Genomic DNA, 17,218 nt, shown 5'->3' with positions numbered 1-17,218 from the left:
ATTCCTTGTGGGAACCCTTTCTGTTTTCTAGTACCCACTTCGTCAATCTATTTTCCATGCTGTTCTGTCCCCACCCCCTTCCTCCCTGTAGAATGGATCCCAGAAAGGAAGGAAGCCATTAAAGGTGTTATCATTAATCCTTGCTCAGTGGTGATCTCAATAGAGATGTTAAAAGGATTAAGTTTCACTGTGAGCTTCCAATAAAAGACCAAACCCCCAAAAGCCCCCAGTGGTAACCCTATGGGGATCCCCTCTCACTCCTGAGAGCTTTTTCTGTCTCCTCATCTAATAAAACTCCATTGCTTTACTCACTCTCCTTTGGTCTGGAGATTCAGTCTTTGGCTCCGTGAGACAGTAACTCGCTCTCCTGTTTCAGCCTTCCTGGCGGGGTCACAGAACTCTCGGCTCCGTGCTGTTTCTGCTGCTGCCATGCTGAACACAGCCAGGGTCAGGCCAGCAGCCTGCGTCAGCTGCAGGGTTCAGACCTCGGTGCCACCAGGCGCTTACTTCAGGCTACTAGATTACATTCCTGCGCTTCCTTCTCGTCATCTGTAGAATGGGCCCACTGGCACTTCTCAGAGGGCTGCTATGGGATGAAAAGAGAGCATGTCAAGTGTTCAGGAGAGTGTCTGGCACCTAGCGGCCATTGCTGACAGCTGTCCGGCTCCCGTGCCATCTCTCTGTGACCTCTCCATCCAGCCTGGGCTCTGATGACCTCTCTTTGTCACTGTCTGGCACAGTGTTTCCCTTCTGGATGGACAGTTTTCGTGGGCCTCTGGCTTCCTTCTTGTCTGCCTAAACGTGGCCGTCTTTGGCTATGAGGCATTCTCACAAGACCCAAAGCAGGGGACATAATGGTGAGGAGCCCTCTTTCTGTGAGGAGGGGTGTGGCTGTGCAGACGCTGAGTCTCTGGGCTTCCTCCTTGATAGCAAGCAGTCCCTCCTGAACCTTGCAGAGGGGACGATGTCAGCCACAAGCCTCTGACATATTCCACGGCTGGGTAAGGAAGGGTTCTGAGGATTATAATCAGAGTGATGAGGGAGCAGGAGGCTGGCTGAGGAGGGAGCAGGGGCTGGCGCCTTTCACCCCCTCTCCACCCACTCCCCTTAGTAATATGTATGACATTCCTCAGGCACCCCTGACTGCCCTAAAAGAAGAACAAATGGTTATATTGCAGAAATCACAGTCCTGTAAGGCAGGAGTCTCCCTTTGTTTGCAAATGTCCTTGAGATTTACAAACAAAAAAGTTACCTTATCAATAGCCCAATTTCCAAGGACACATAACTCAGTTCCTCAAGCCCTAATGCCACCCTTCCCTCCATAAGAAACCAAAGGAGGCGGAGGTAAAAAGAAAAGTAAATAAAGTTAAATTTCTTCTAAACCTAAATCTCACTCACAAGGACTCTTGATAGCAGGAATGTAACATTCCACCAGGAAATTCCGAATTGTCTTTATGTTAATGCCTCATTAGAGGGGAAATTCCTTGACTTGATAGTAACCAGGCCTTCAATATCCTGATAGTATTCTTTGCCCCAATAGCTCTTCTGAACACCCCTTTGTCCTCACCTACCCAACTCCTGTGTATATAACCAGACACTCCTCACAGGCTCGGGGCAGCCGCATCTCTGCCTGCCCACGGGTCCTGTCCCCGTGCTCTAATAAACCTCCTTTTTGCACCAGAGACGTCTTAAGAATTCTTTCTTTACGGGACGCCTGGGTGGCTCAGTTGGTTGGGCAGTTGCCTTTGGCTCAGGTCATGATCTCGGCATCCTGGGATCGAGTCCCGCATCGGGCTCCTTGCTCGGCAGGGAGCCTGCTTCTCCCTCTGCCTCTGCCTGCCTCTCTGTCTGCCTGTGCTCACTCTCTCTCCCTCTCTCTCTGACAAATAAATAAATAAAATCTTTAAAAAAAAAAAAAAAAAAGCTTTCTTTAGCCGTCGGCTCCGAACCTCACCCCACCGAACCCGACCTAGGTTCTGGGACTTCATCAAGAGGAAAACACAAGGACGTTTGGTTCCTCTCTCATCCGTGGATGTTTCAGAAGTTTGTCCTGTACTCTCCTTGACTTAAAAATTCATTCCTTAGAGGCTATGCTGGTCATCCACTTTTTCCCTCCCTGGCACCCTTGAGTGGCCCACTCCCATCAGGAACAGCCTCTGAGGGCAGCAGGAATCTCAGGCTGGGGCATAATTATCTCCAAGGGCACAGCCAGCTTGAGAAGAAACAGCTTCTTCATTTTCCTCAGAGGGAAAGCATTTAAGAGTGTGTTTCCAAGGTTCAGCTGCTCGTCTAATAACAATAATAATTACCTTAATGTTCTTTAATAGGGGGTTAGTTAAACAAATTATGGTACATCCTTGGTACATGATGCAGCCATTAAATTAAATGAAACAGAACAATACACTGGACCTGTTTCTCGCTCTCCGAAAGTAGAGTGTTTCTATGAAACCTGAAATGACATTCAGCAAAGAAGCAATCCCCATTAATCTATATAGAAAAATTTTTGATCATTCCCACACTCCCCAAAATAACCTCTTTCAGGCTCTTCTGATACCTTAGGACACATCCCGCTCATGCTCATGGAAGCACAGAATAAGTCAAAGCTGTAGTGGTTTGAGGCCGCGAAGCTGAGTGCAGTTCCCAGAGATGGCGCTTGGGGGCGCCACCCAACCCTAGAGGTTCTTTCGCTTTTCGCCTTTTTTTCCTTAAAAGTGAAAATTCACTTCTGATTTCTTTGGGTTAGCGAAAACAGGTGCCAGTGTAGGTCCTTCTTAAACGTGAAGCGGCGGAGGGCGGACTTTCAACAAGCGGGGAAACCTGTATGTCTTTACTGGGTCGGTGGCTCTCATCCCGCACCCTGCGTGGGGGGAGGGGGGTTGCGAGTGGTGTAGGTCGGGGTGGGGCTTGCCAGGCCAGATTTTGGAACTGGAAGGCAGTGCCATGTGCATCTGGAATTAAAAGTATGCACCTGGATGGGAGTCCGAAATGCATTTTCATACCGGCCACCCACCTCTCCTGGGGGGGGATAAACGTCCGGCCGGAGCAGGTTTCCTGGAACACCACGGCAAAGCCAAAAGGATACCGTAGAGACGAAGCTGAGGCTGGAGTTACAATTTCTGGGAGACGGCATGGTTCAGAACTGCGTGTTCCGAGTGGAGAGCGATCGTGTGAGTCACTAAATTGAGGAAGTCTCTGAGACTCCCTTTCGGAATCAGAGCAAGGCTGGTTCAGGACCAGCAAGCTGCTGCAGCCCCCCCTCCCCCCCAAGTGCTGCCTTGGGGCCTGAACATCTGGGAAACACCAGAGCAGACTATTTTCCCCTGGAAAGATCTGCAGCGAGCTCTGTGCTGGGGGGCAGGGAAAAGGTTCTGGAAGGGCTTGGAGCGGGCTGCAGAAACAGCCCAAGGGTGAATACAGAGATGCGCCTGTGTGAGCATTTTCAAGGCCCCCCCCAAAGGGGACTTGGCAGGAGGGCATTTCTGGGCAGCTTGCCCTCGGTGCCAGGGCGGATAGCAGCTGGGGATGGATATGTTGAATTTATAACCTTACAGCAGGGCCTGGGGGAATGTTGATGATTCCCGAAATCATTGCAGTGTGCTTTCTGCCTCGTACCCAAAGAACAAGGCATGGGGATCCATGCACGCTCTCACTGAGTTCCTGCTGCAGTGACATGCAGCTAAAAATTAGTAAACCACAGTGCATCGGCCCTTACTGTTTCCCTGGGGTACCTTTGGATGTGAGTGCCAGTGGGCGGAGAAGAAAGAAATGCAACTCTAGCCGCCAGCCCCAGACACTGGACTGACGAGTGGAGCTCCGATCTGAGAAGTCCAGGCAGGCCTCCATCTGAGCCAGGACCCACCCTCTAAGGACAGATCTCTGCTTTTCCAGGTCCCCTGGGTGTAGACAAGCAGGTTCCCAGGCCCAGGACTCTCCAGCAACAGGTAAGAGTCTCTAATTTGCTTCCCATGTGGCAGGAGAGTCAATAAATGAGGGCGTTGTATTCTAGCCGTTCACCCTCTGACGTTTTCGTGTGAATGAGGTAACCCCCCAAACCCAGGGTCTTGGCAATGCCTTTGTATTAGGTATCAATGGCTGAGTAACAGGTTAGCCCAATAACTAGGAGCTTTAGACAATAATAATTTATTATCTCTCACTGTTTCTGTGGCTCCAAAGTTCAGACTGGGTACTGTGGGGATGGTTCATATCAGGAGGCTCCTCCCCTCGTGTGGGTAGCCACTAACTCTTGATGCTGACTGTAGCCCAAGGCCAGAAAACTGACACATGGCCTCTCCATGCGGCCTGGGCTTCCTCACAATATGGCGGCTAGTACCGAGGACAAGGGTCCTGACAGAGAGAGCCAAGAAGACACTGTATCCTTTATATGCGCTATCTTCAGAATTCGCCATATTGCATTGATTAGAAGCAAGTCACTAACCCATATTTGAAGGAAGGATTAGGCTCCATTTGCTGTGGACCTATTTAAAAACTACCATGGGCCTCGGCAGGGCACCTGGGTGGTGCAGTTGGTTAGGCATCCCAGCTCCTGGTTTTGGCTGGGGTCGTGGTCTCATGGTTGTGAGATCGAGCCCCGCATTGGGCTCTGTGCTCAGTGCAGTCTGCTTGGGATTCTCTCTCTCTCTTTCCATTGTCCCTCTCTTCATGCTTTCTCTCTCTCTCTCGAATGAATGAATCTTAAAAAACAAAACAAAACCTATCGTAGGCCTCACAGTTACATGGGTGATGACAAATAGAAACATTTAAAAGCTGTTTCTCCCCACATTCCCTTTTCCTCACCATAACTAAGATGTTGACATGTACAGGGGGTAGGGGTTGAAAATGTCATTAAGTTTGGCTCTCATGGTGCCAGCCTGGTAATGAAGGGTAGTTGGGAGACAGGCTGGCAGAGACAAGGGGCGCTCCCACCCTAAGAGGAAACCACCCCAAAAAGGATTTGACACCAATCTGGAAGGAGCCCTCCATCCTTTCCCATGTGAGCACCTACCTGATAGGGAGAAGAGCACGTGAATAAAAACCTGATTGGGTGACAGGCACAGAGAGGGCTAATCAGATTAAAATAGCCACCAACAATCTCATAAAAAACCCTAAACTTAGAAATGCCCACAGCAATGTCCCCTTCCTCTTCGGGAGCTCTGTACTAGTGCTACGTAAACTTTGCTTTGCTGCCCACCACACTTTGTCTGGTCTACCTCTTCATTCTTTGAAGTGGCATGATCCAGAACTGTGGGCACTGAAGGAGGAAGGAAATCCTGCAACACTAGTAAGTGGGAAGGAGGTAAGAGGGACTCACTTGGGCTCCAGCTTGTCGTACCCACAGAATTCCCTTAGAGAAATTGAATATGGTCCTAAGAAGATCATGATGTGAGGAAGGGAAGTTTTAGCCTGTAAATGGGGACACTTCACAGGAAGCATCGTTAGACATTGGCTGTTTCTTTGAGAAGGTCCCTTAAGTCCACAGAGGGGAAGGGGGACTGAACAAAACCTATTAGCATCTGATCCTGGCCTCTGGAATATACTAGCTATTTAAATTGGAAGTGCCTTAACAGCACAGCTTCTTAGCCTGTTTAAGCTTTATTTTTCTCATCTATAAAATGTGAATGAGGACACCCATCTGGTAGGGTTTGCATGAGAATTAACTTAGATGATACAGCTTTTCTCATGTGAGAGAAGAGACCAGGACTCACGCTGAGGGAGTTTTTAAATGCAGAATAGCTCAGGTCTGAGAGGGAGTTTTTTAAATGCAGAATAGCTCAAGTCTGAGAGCCCAGTAAAGGTGAGAGAAAAGGAAGATGTTCTTTTTCTTTCTTTCTTTCTTTCTTTTTTTTTTTTTTTTTAAGATTTATTTATTTATTTGACAGATAGAAATCACAAGTAGTCAGAGGCAGGCAGAGAGAGAGGGGGGGAAGCAGGCTCACGCTGAGCAGAGAGCCCGATGCGGGGCTCAATCCCAGGACCCTGGGACCATGACCTGAGCCAAAGGCAGAGGCTTTAACCCACTGAGCCACCCAGGCACCCCAAAAGGAAGATTTTCTAAGACAAACCTTTCATCTGGTTAAACAATGCAATTATGAGCTTGAGTTTATTTTTAACTTTCAGTTGGGGATTTTTATTTATTTATTTGGTCAGGCCACTGCTTAGTGTCTGGACCATCTGGAGACAGTCTTATACGTGTTACATATTTTACATACGTTACATATTTTTAACTAAAACTAAGGCTGTTGGTATAGCATTCTTACATTGGTGCAGGTTTTTGCATAGAAAATTTCTAGAAGAAATAGAAGTAACCATTGCCAGTAGTTTTCTCTGGGCTGAGAGAGAGAGACAGAGAGAGATTTTTCATTTTATTTCCTTTGGTTCTACTAAATTTTTCTTCAGCCTGGGTATGTACCACTTTTTCAACCTATTTAACATAAATTAGGTGGTTTATGTTTTAAATAGCCATTTATTAAATAACCATTAACTATCCATGTTAGGAATTTTTTTTTTTAAGTAGACTCCACGCCCAGTGTGGAGCCCAAAGTGGGGCTTGAATTCAAAACAGTGAGACAGAGACTTGAAGCGAGATCAAGAACCGGATACTTGACCGACTGAACCACTCAGGTCTGCCTGTGTTGGGAATTTTAGATGCATTTTATCTGATCTTTCTGTCAACTTTTCAAGATTGGTTTCATTACATCCTATTTTATAGATAAGCAAATTCTATATAGAGAGATTTTAAGAGAGAAAAGGTATTTTAAGGTATTGGCTTATGTGGGGCGCCTGGGTGGCTCAGTGGGTTAAGCCGCTGCCTTCGGCTCAGGTCATGATCTCAGGGTCCTGGGATCGAGTCCCACATCTGGCTGTCTGCTCAGCAGGGAGCCTGCTTCCCTCTCTCTCTCTCTCTCTCTCTCTGCCAGCCTCTCTGCTTACCTGTGATCTCTCTCTGTCAAATAAATAAATAAAATATTAAAAAAAAAAAAAGGTATTGGCTTATGTGATTGTGGAAACTAGTAAATCTGAATCCCTATGGCAGGACAGCAGGTTGGAAATTGGGGTAAGAGCTCATGTTGCAGTCTTCAGTCTAATTCAGCATGGCAGTAGGCTAGAAACTCAGTCAAGATTTCTACGCTGCAGTCCTGAGAAGAATTTTTTTTGAAAAGATTTTATTTATTTATTTGACAGAGAGAGCGAGCACAGGTAGGCAGAGCGGCAGGCAGAGGGAGAGGGAAAAGCAGATTCCCCACCAAGCAGGGAGCCTGATGTGGAACTCGATCCCAGGACCCTGGGATCATGACCTGAGCTGAAGGCAGACACTTAACCCACTGAGCCACCCAGGTGTCCCACTGAGAAGAATTTCTTCTGGAAACCTCAGTCTTGGCTCTTAAGGCCGGCAGCTGATGGGGCGATGCCTGTGCACATTATGGAGTACTATCCGCTTTATGCAAAGTGCTGATTGTAAATGTTAATCACATCTAAAAACGTCTCACGACAACGTCTAGAATGGGGTTGACCAAACAACTGGACATCCTAGCCTCTCCAAGTTGATACGAAATTAACCATTACAGTGAGTTGGACAAAATTTCACAGCTAATAAATAGATAAGCCACAATGCTAGATCTCTCTAGGGTCAAAGGCTAGAAGAGCAAACCGTACACAGTATGCCGAGAGAAAACCCTACACAGCCAGATGGCTGGCTGTCTTGGATAGGGGTCGGCCAATGAGCGGTAAAGTAGCACTCCCTGGAGGTCGTCTCTGGGCCAGATGAGCTCTTCTAAACTTCTAGACTGAGTTCCAGTGCCAACTAACTATGGGATACTAGGCAAGTCACACCTTTGTGTCCATTTCGTTCATTTCTCTTCTAAAGGGAGGGATTGGAGTAGATGGTTTTTTAGGTTCTTTCAAACAATACATGGTAATATTCAATGCTACAAAGAGAAAATGCAAATTTATACATATATTACTACATATTATATTACTATAACATATTATTATATATTATATATTATACAATATATTGTTATAATATGTTAATATTATAATAATATACATTATATTATAATATACATATTATATGTATATATGATATATCATAATATACATATTATATTTATATAATATATGATATATATGTATTTATATAATATATTATATAAATTTATAAATTTGCCTTTATAATATATATTTATATATTATATAATATTTATATATTATGTAATATAATATCTCTAGGGTTATATAATATACAATATAATACATAATATGTATATTACAATCATATAATATGGATATCATAATCATTTATTAATATATGATATATAAACATAATATGTATATTATAATATAATGTATATTATTATAATATTAACATATTATAACAATATATTGTGTATATTGTGTATATATAATATATAAATACATATATATTATATATTATAAATATATATTTATTTATACATAATAATTTATTAAGCTCATTATAGCATTTATGTCTTACATACTTAAAAAATAATTAATTTATTTATTTGTTTGTCAGAGAGAGAGCGTGCATATAAGCAGGCAGAGTGGCAGGCAGAGGCAGAGAGAGAAGCAGGCTCCCTGCCGAGCAAGGAGCCTGATGCAGGACTTGATTCCAGCACCCTGGGATCATGACCTTAGCCGAAGGCATCGGCTTAATATACATATTATATTATGATATATCATATATTAATATATATTAATTACATATATATATTATAAAGGCAAATTTATATTATAACAAAGTATCACTACATACCCACCAGAATGGCAAAACTTAGCAAGACTGAAAATACTAAGTGCTGGAAAGAATTGGAACAACTGGAACTCTCCTAAATCAGCAGTGGGAGTACACGTTGGTACAACTATTTGGACATCATCTGGAAGTTCTACAAGAGCCAGCTATATTCCGACTCTGTCCCCCAGCAGTTACATTACTGGGTACCCCAGACCCAAGAGAAACAAGTACATTCGTCCCAAAAAGACATGCATAAGAATGAGCATAGGAGAAAAAAAAAAAGTAAAAGAAAAAGTGGGTGGAGGGTAATAAAGGTCACATAAAGTCTTAAGGGCGGAACCTAATTGAATAGGACTAATGTTCTTACAAGAAGGGGCAGAGACCCGGCACACACACAGGAAAGGCCCTGTAAGGACTTAGTGAAGAGACAACGAGCCATCTGTAAACCAGGAAGAGAACGTTTATCAGAAACCAATCCTGATGACACCTTGATCTTGCACTCAGCCTACAGATCTGTGAGAAAATATTAATTCTGTTATTTAAACTGGAGGAGGAGGAGGTAGGGAGAGAGAGGAGGGGGGAGGGGGAGGAAGGGAAAAGGAATGTGCATAGAAGATTTACTCATATTTATTTATCCGTAAAAACTGGAAACAACGCACTGTTTATCCGTAGAACGGAGAAATATTAGGGGACATACTCATACAATGAAATATTACATCACAATAAGACAAACCAACTACTGTTACATGCAACAACATGGGTAAATCTCAGGTATTATTGATCGTAGGAGAGAAAACAGACTCTAAAACAAGCTTCCATTTATGCCAAGTTAAAGAACAGGTAAAACTTACGTGAAGTGGTGGAGGCTAGAATGGCGGCAGCCCTTGGTGAGTATTGGCTGAGAATGGGCATCAAGGAGTCTGCTGGGATGCTGGAAATGCTCTTGAGTTACGTAGTGATTACACGGGTTTATTCATGTGCAAGATTTGTGCATTTTACTATATGTATGTTATAACTTGGTGAGAAAGGGTCAAATTTAAAAAAAAGATTATTGAGCAAAAGGTTATTATTATTTTAATGCAAGGAGGTGATTCTGGGGAGGTGGTAAGGGGTTGTAATCAGGGAAGGGCAGGGGGAGGCTCCTGGAATGCAGGTAATATTCTGTTTCTTGACCAGGAAGTAGTCACACACGTGACCACATAATAATTTATTAAGCTCATTATAACATTTATGTCTTACACACTTTTAAAAAAATTAATTAATTAATTTTTTTGTCAGAGAGAGAAAGAGAGTGCATATAAGCAGGCAGAGTAGCAGGCAGAGGCAGAGAGAGAGAAGTAGGCTCCCTGCCGAGCAAAGAGCTTGATGCAGGACTCGATCCCAGCACCCTGGGATCATGACCTGAGCTGAAGGCACCGGCTTAACTGACTGAGCCACTCAGGCATCCCCATTTTATACACTTTTATTCATATGGCTATGTTTTGCAATTTAAAGTTTTTAACAATCAAGCAACTTGGTTGTTATTCTCTCTCTCTTTTTTTTTTTTTTTAAAGATTTTATTTATTTAAGAGAGAGAGCAAGAGCAGGGGCAGGGGCAGGGAGAAAGGGAGAAGCAGACCCCCAGCTCAGCAGGGAGTCTGATGTAGGGCTCCATCTCAGGCCCTGGGATCATGACCTGAGCCTAAGGCAGACGCTTAACCCACTGAGCCACCCAGGTGCCCCAGTTGTTACTCTCTTGATGCAGCTGAAGATTGGAGGTTCTGGGAAGGACTCCCAGGCAGAGTGGCTGCAGCTCAGAAGGCCAGCTCCCGGTCTGGTTCTGCTGCCCCCCTCCCTTACTTCAGGGCACTCGACCAACAGGAGGTGTGTTTGATTGTACGCAGATCATTCCATTTCCCTTCAAGAAGCAGCATTTTCTTCCCTGGTCTGATGTGTTGATTACATTTCAGACAGGATCAGTGGGGTTGATGCCATTAAGCAAAAAGTCATCTCTTTTGGAAACAGCCCAGAATGTCTGGATTCCATTTTTAAAAGCCTCAGATCCCATTAAGATGAAACAGAACTATGTGGATTCAGATTCAATGGGAGAAGGCAGAACTCCGAGTACCCGGCCGGCTCCTGTGGACTCCTGGCGGGGTGAGAGGAGGAAAGTGGTAAATGAGGACAGTATAATTTGGCAGTAAGATCAGAGCATTCTCAGCAACTCTCTTTCTGAAAAACAAGGGATCAGGAAGTTAAATACTGTCCATCTGCTGGGGAAGGGCTAAATAAATTGTCGTACACCTACACCACGAAACTATGTGCATCCCATGAAAAGGATCAGTTAGAGTTACAGCAGTGCACCTGGGCGGATTTCTACGGGCAAGATGCTTTAGCTCTTCAAGTATCTAAAATACGATCCTATCATATAGACAACTTCCCCATTTCTGTACATGAGTACTTATGTCCATGTGCCTGTATGTGAGTCCACATGTATGAAAAGAAACACACCAGGTTGTTAGTATCGTCCCCCCGGAAGGATTTGGAGCGGTAGCGGGGACTGAAGAGGGTGGAGGAGGAAGGAAATTGCAACAAACTGCCAACAAGGACGATGTGATCACGTGTGTGTGTTTATGTGAAAATGAATAAGGAGGCAGGAATTCAGTTATGTATTACATCTCTGCAGTCACTAGCCCTGAGCCCAGCCCCACAAAGAACAGACAAAGACTCTGCACCAGAGGCTTAATCTCCTTTCGGGGAAACAGGGCATAAACCTATACACTCTGGGTGAGTCTGTCCACGTCACCCAACATTCTCATGCTCTCTCTCCTGCTTTCCTACCATTCTGTCGCACTGTTTATTTAACAAGCATTTCCTGAGCTCGTGCTAGGTTCTAGGCACAATCCCTGCTCAAAGGAACGTTTCTAATTATGGAAAATATCATAGAATTAGAGATGGGTACATAGAGATGCTAAGAAGATATTTATTGAATGGGGTTAAACCAGTGATAATTGGGACAGAAAGAGGTGCTACGTAAGATTTTGTCGTTATTGTCTTGGCAGCCCATTCCAGCAGACTCTAATGAGACCTTACTCCTTAGCTAGTCTAACTTCCATTTTCTACATCTGAAGAAGCAGAGGCCCAGGGTAGGGCAGAATTGGGACTCCAGCCCCCAGCTCAGGAACTAGTTTGTATCTTTCCACTGTCCTAGGAAGTCTTCAAGAAGAACTGAGAGCACATGACACCTGAAAGCGAAGCATTTGCCATTTTAGTCATCTTTCATATGAGGCAGTTGATATAATGCAGGAGACGTGGCACTATGGGTTGATTTGTGTCCCTCCAAAGATAGCTCCAAATCTCGGCCTCTGGAACCTGCAAATGTGACCTTATTTAGCCACAGAGTCTTGGCAGATGTAACCAAGTCAAGATGAGGTCATACAGGATGGGTGGTCTCCAAACCCTACGTGACTTGTGTCCTCGTAAGAAGAGGGTCATTCGGGCGCCGAGATACAGACACAGGGGAGAAGGCCAAGGGAAGACGGAGGCAGGTACTGGATCGATGTATCAGTAAACCAGGGAGCACCAAGTTTTACTGACAACCACCAGAAGCTAGAAGAGGCAGGGAAGGATTCTTCCTCAGAGCCTCAGAGGGGGATGGCCCAGCTTAATTTCAGACTTACACCTTCCAGAGCTGCAGAAGGATGTATTTCTACGTTTGTGCTACGTTGTTATTAGACGCACGGGACCCAACACACATGGGTTGGAATTTGTTCCATTTGGGGTAAAATCTGCTTTTTGTTACTTACAAGTTGGATGATCTTGGGCAAGTCAACACACTGGATCCTTGTTTTTTTTTTTTTAAAGATTTTATTTATTTATTTGACAGAGAGAGAGCACAAGTAGGCAGAGAAGAAGGCAGAGGAGGAGGGGGGAAGCAGGCCCCCTGTGGAGCAGAGAGCCTGATCAGGTGCTCTGTCCCAGGAGCCTGGGATCGTGATCTGAGCCAGAGGCAGAGGCCCAACCCACTGAACCGTCCTGGGGCCCCTGGATCCTTGGATTTTTTAATCTGTAAACTAGGACAACAGCAGCCTCTTACCTGCTGTGAGGGTTAAACCAGGTAATCCAGGGAGGGCACCCAGCTTTCTGATCCCTTGGCTGAACTCTGAGAAAGGGAATGAACCAGGCTGGGCAGCAGGCTTGAAGCTCCTCTCCCCTCTTCACCTCCCAGTGTCATGCGCAGTGAGGCTGCCCAATCCTCCATCTTTTCAGCCGCAGGGAACTGACAGTAGTGGCTGGCCTGTTGGAGAATGCTGCTGCTGCTGGCTAAGGTTTGTCCCTCTCTGACGTTAGTAACAGCGTCACTTCTTCCCCTAAAGACTGACGCGCTAGAAAGACTGGGCTCAAGCTGATGAGAGAGGAGATTGGTTTGAGATACAAAACCCCGGTTCTATTCCCGACTTGGGGATGTGCTCTGTGACTTTGGAAATTGCATATCCCAATGGAAAAACAATACCACCCTCTATGAAGCAAGTCATTAATAAAAAGGAGTGAGTTTTTTTGTTTGTTTTGGTTTTGTTTTTACAAGCCCTTTGAATAATGGGGCAAAAGAGTTAATTAAACACATGCTGATTCAGAGGTGCCTGTGTGGCTCAGTTGGTTAAGTGTCTGCCTTTGCTCCACTTGCGATCTCAGGGTCTGGGGATCGAGTCCCATCTGGGGCTCTCTGCTCAGTGGGGAGGTTGCTTCTTCCTCTCCCTCTGCTTGTACTCTCTCTCTCTCAAATAACTAAATAAAATATTTTTAAAAATTTAAAAAATAGGCGCTTGGGTGGCTCAGTGGGTTAAAGCCTCTGCCTGCGGCTCAGGTCATGATCTCAGGGTCCTGGAATGGAGCCCTGCATCAGGCTCTCTGCTCAGCAGGGAGCCTGCTTCCCCCTGTCTCCCTGCCTGTCTCTCTGCCTACTGTGCCTACTGTGATCTCTCTCTCTGTGTCAAATAAATAAAACTTTTCAAAAAAAATTAAAAAAACAAACTGGTTCAGCTGTACATATAGATGAAAATTTGGATTCATTCAGCTTCTAGAGGAGAAGGAAGACAGAATTCCCTCCTTTCTGTATGCCGCCTGTGAAATGTTTTTTGAGTAATCGCTAGGATCCAAGGACCCAAAGATGAATAAGGCACAGTCCTTTGTGCCCAAGCCCTCACCGTGTGCCGGTGGAAGACAGAATGTTGTAAGTTCATAGCTCATGAGAGCTTCAGAAGCTGTGATCCTGCTGAAAAAGAGCGGGAGGTTTCTAGAGCTTCTGAAGGTAGCAGGAGGGAAGTTCAGGGAAAGCCTTTTAGAGGAGGAAATCCTATGTCATCTTTCCCAGTTGCTGGTTGTAAAAGGTGATTCTGGTCTCAAGTATCACAGGGACGCCTGGATGGCTCAGTCGGGTAAGTCTGCCTTCAGCTTGTGTCATGATCCCAGTGGCATGGAGCCCTCCATCGGGCTCCTTGCTCAGCAGGAAGCCTTCTCTCTCTGCCTGCCACTTCCCCTACGTGTGCTCTCTCTCTCTGACAAATAAAATCTTTAAAAAAAATAAGAAAAAGAAGTATCACAAGTTATGAAATCACCTCCAATTCACCCACAATATCAGAAACACCCTTTATCTCCCTCTGTTTTATACCTTCTTAAAAATGAGGTGCCTAGAAAATTTATGGCCACAGAAAAACCCGCACAGAAATGCATATTGGTCTCTGCCTCCCACCCCCTGCATTCCTGACCTAGAACTCCTAGAACCCTTGAAATTCTCTGGATGATAAGGCACGAGTAACATCTTTTGTTCAATATAACATTTGGTCTTTGATCCAGGTTCCTGACACTGGGCTTCTGAAAACCTGATAGATCCCTGGATGATAGGAGTGTTTCTGTTCTCTTGAGGGTCCTGAATGGCTCCTGGGGAGGGTGGGTCACAAGCCATGATTAGAAGCCTGGAATTCACAGCCCTTGAGAAGGGAGAGGGCAGAGAATGGAGTTACTGATCCATCACACCTACGTATAATCCCAATATGTTTTAGGGTTGAAGAGCTTCAAGATAAACGAACACACACCCGCTGGAGGAATAACACACTCCAGCTCCACAGGGACAGGAGCTCCTGTGTTTGGGATGCTCCCAGATTTTGCCCTACCCGTCTCTTCATCTGGCTGTTCATGGGTACCCTTTAACGCATCTTCTGAGAAACTGATCAGTGTCAAGTGTTTCCTTGGGCTCTGTAGCCACGCTAGCAAATTACTCAGACCTGAAGAGGGAGTCATGCAAATCTCAGCTGTGTAGCCAAACTGGACAGAAGCTGTGAGTAACTGGGGACCTACTCTTTTTAATCGGTATTCAAAGTGGGATGGAAACAGTCTTGTGGGACTGAGCCCTGTGGGATCAGACACTATCCCAGGTAGATAGTATTAGAAAGGAGTTAAATTGTAGGACACCCGCCTGGTGTCGTGCATGATGGCTTCATGTGGGGAAAACCTTCCCTACTCTGCATGATGACAAGCATCAGAAGTGAAGTGTCCTCCTTGAAGGTGACGGAGACACAATATAAAGACACAGTGTGTGTGGGGGGGGGAGGAAATGAGAGAAAAGCTGGGTTTTTCCTATTACAGGATGTGTGCAGCAGCTTTGTCCATAATTGCCAAAATGATGCCCTTCAGTGGGTGACTGGATCAGGGAACTGTGGTATATCTGGACAATGGAATATTTTTCACTGATAAAAAGAAATGAGCTAGTGGAGGCACTTGGGTGGCCTAGTCGGTTGAGCGGCTGCCTTCAGCTCAGGTCATGATCCCAGGGTCTGGGGACTGAGCTCCACATGGGGCTGCCTGCTCTGTGGGAAGACTGCTTCTCCCTCCCCCCGCCCCCCCGGCCTTGTGCTCACTCTCTCTCTCTCTCAAATAAAATCTTAAAACAAAAAAGAAATGAGCTATCAAACCATGAAAAGACATCATGAAGGAAATTTAAATGCATATTACTGAGTGAAAGAAGCCAATCTGAAAAGTATATTGTGTGACTCCGACTGCACGATCTTCTGGAAAAGGCAAAACTACAGAGACAGTAAAAGATCCGTGGTGTCAGGGACTGGAGGGGAGCGGAGGCTGAGTAGGCAGAGCACAGAAGATCTTTAGGGTAGTGGAAATACTCTGTGTGATACCAGAAGGCTGGAAATACGTAATCACACATTTGTCCAAACCCACAGAATATCCAACACTACGAGTGAACCCTGAAGTCAACTATGGACCTTGCGTGATTATGATGTCTCCTGTAGCCTCACTAATTTTAATGAACGTCCCATCTGGAGCGCGTGTTAATATGGGGGAAGTTATTTATGAGTGCAGGTAGGGATATACAGGAACTCTCTGTACTTTCCGCTCAGTTTTGCTGCAAAGTCAAAACTGCAAGCTTAGAGTCTATTTTAAATAAAAGAGAGAGATGCTCTTGGTCATCTCTTGGTAAAGCGAAGAATGCCTCTCTTAGCTCTCCCTTTTCTTCACCAAACTGTCTCCTGTGAACAGTGGCCATTCGGTGGGATTACCCTGAGTGCCAGGTGCAGGGAAAAGAGATGTCCATATGCAAAGGAAGAAGAAATGCTGGGTGCAATCTGGAGCTCCTTAGTTTGGAAACAGGAAGGCGCGTTTCAGGAATCTTGTTTGAGGAGAGGTCAGCAGGAGGCGCTCTCGGTAGCATGAGCACTTAACCACTGTATACTTCCCCAGAAACAGGAGCTCGGATCTGTTTGTCAATGTCATCCTGAAATCAAAGTGCCCCGGATGGTGGCAGAACACCCTACCGAGGTAAGAGGGTCAGGGCTGTGGGCTGCACGGCGAAAAGGGACCCAGAGATGAGGAAGGGGAAATGTCCCAGTGGCCCCTGTCTTGAAGGCGGTGAAACCAGATGGAAGGAAGGAGGCAGCTGTGGCCAGAGGGAGTTGTCCCGTTCTTCCCCCCATCTTCCCCTCCTTATCAGTGATGGAGCTGTTGGGCTAAACACTTCACATGGGTTTCTTAATCGTCAACTTAGAGTCTGAAGATGAACCCACTCTTATGAGCTGTAGGATCCTAAACCTCTCTCTGTCCCCACGTGTGAAATGGGGACATTAGCACCTGCCCCAGACCACCTTCTTTCCTTTTTAATTTAATTTAATTTAAATTTTATTTTCCATAGAAAGCAGAAGAGTAACGTATTCCAAAGGAGGACGGGGATCAAGAAATTCATCCTGAAAAATTACTTTTGTGTAATTCTGTGGGGACAGATGTTCCCTCTGTGAGCCTGTCCTCTGGTTGATCACCCCCCTGGAGTCTCAGTGTCTTGTGACAGTTTTTAAGTATTTGGTTGATTCCCATGTTGGGTATAGGTGGGAGACACCTTCAAATCCACAGATTTTAAGGTGAGAGTGACGTTATTTCTCAGCACAGCACCTTCTATCTCAGAAGACTGCACGGGCTTTTTGTGGAGTC

The sequence above is a fragment of the Neovison vison genome, chromosome 8, assembly GCF_020171115.1.
Source record: "Neovison vison isolate M4711 chromosome 8, ASM_NN_V1, whole genome shotgun sequence".
NCBI lineage: Eukaryota > Metazoa > Chordata > Mammalia > Carnivora > Mustelidae > Neogale > Neogale vison.
Note: the sequence above shows the minus strand (reverse complement) of the source record.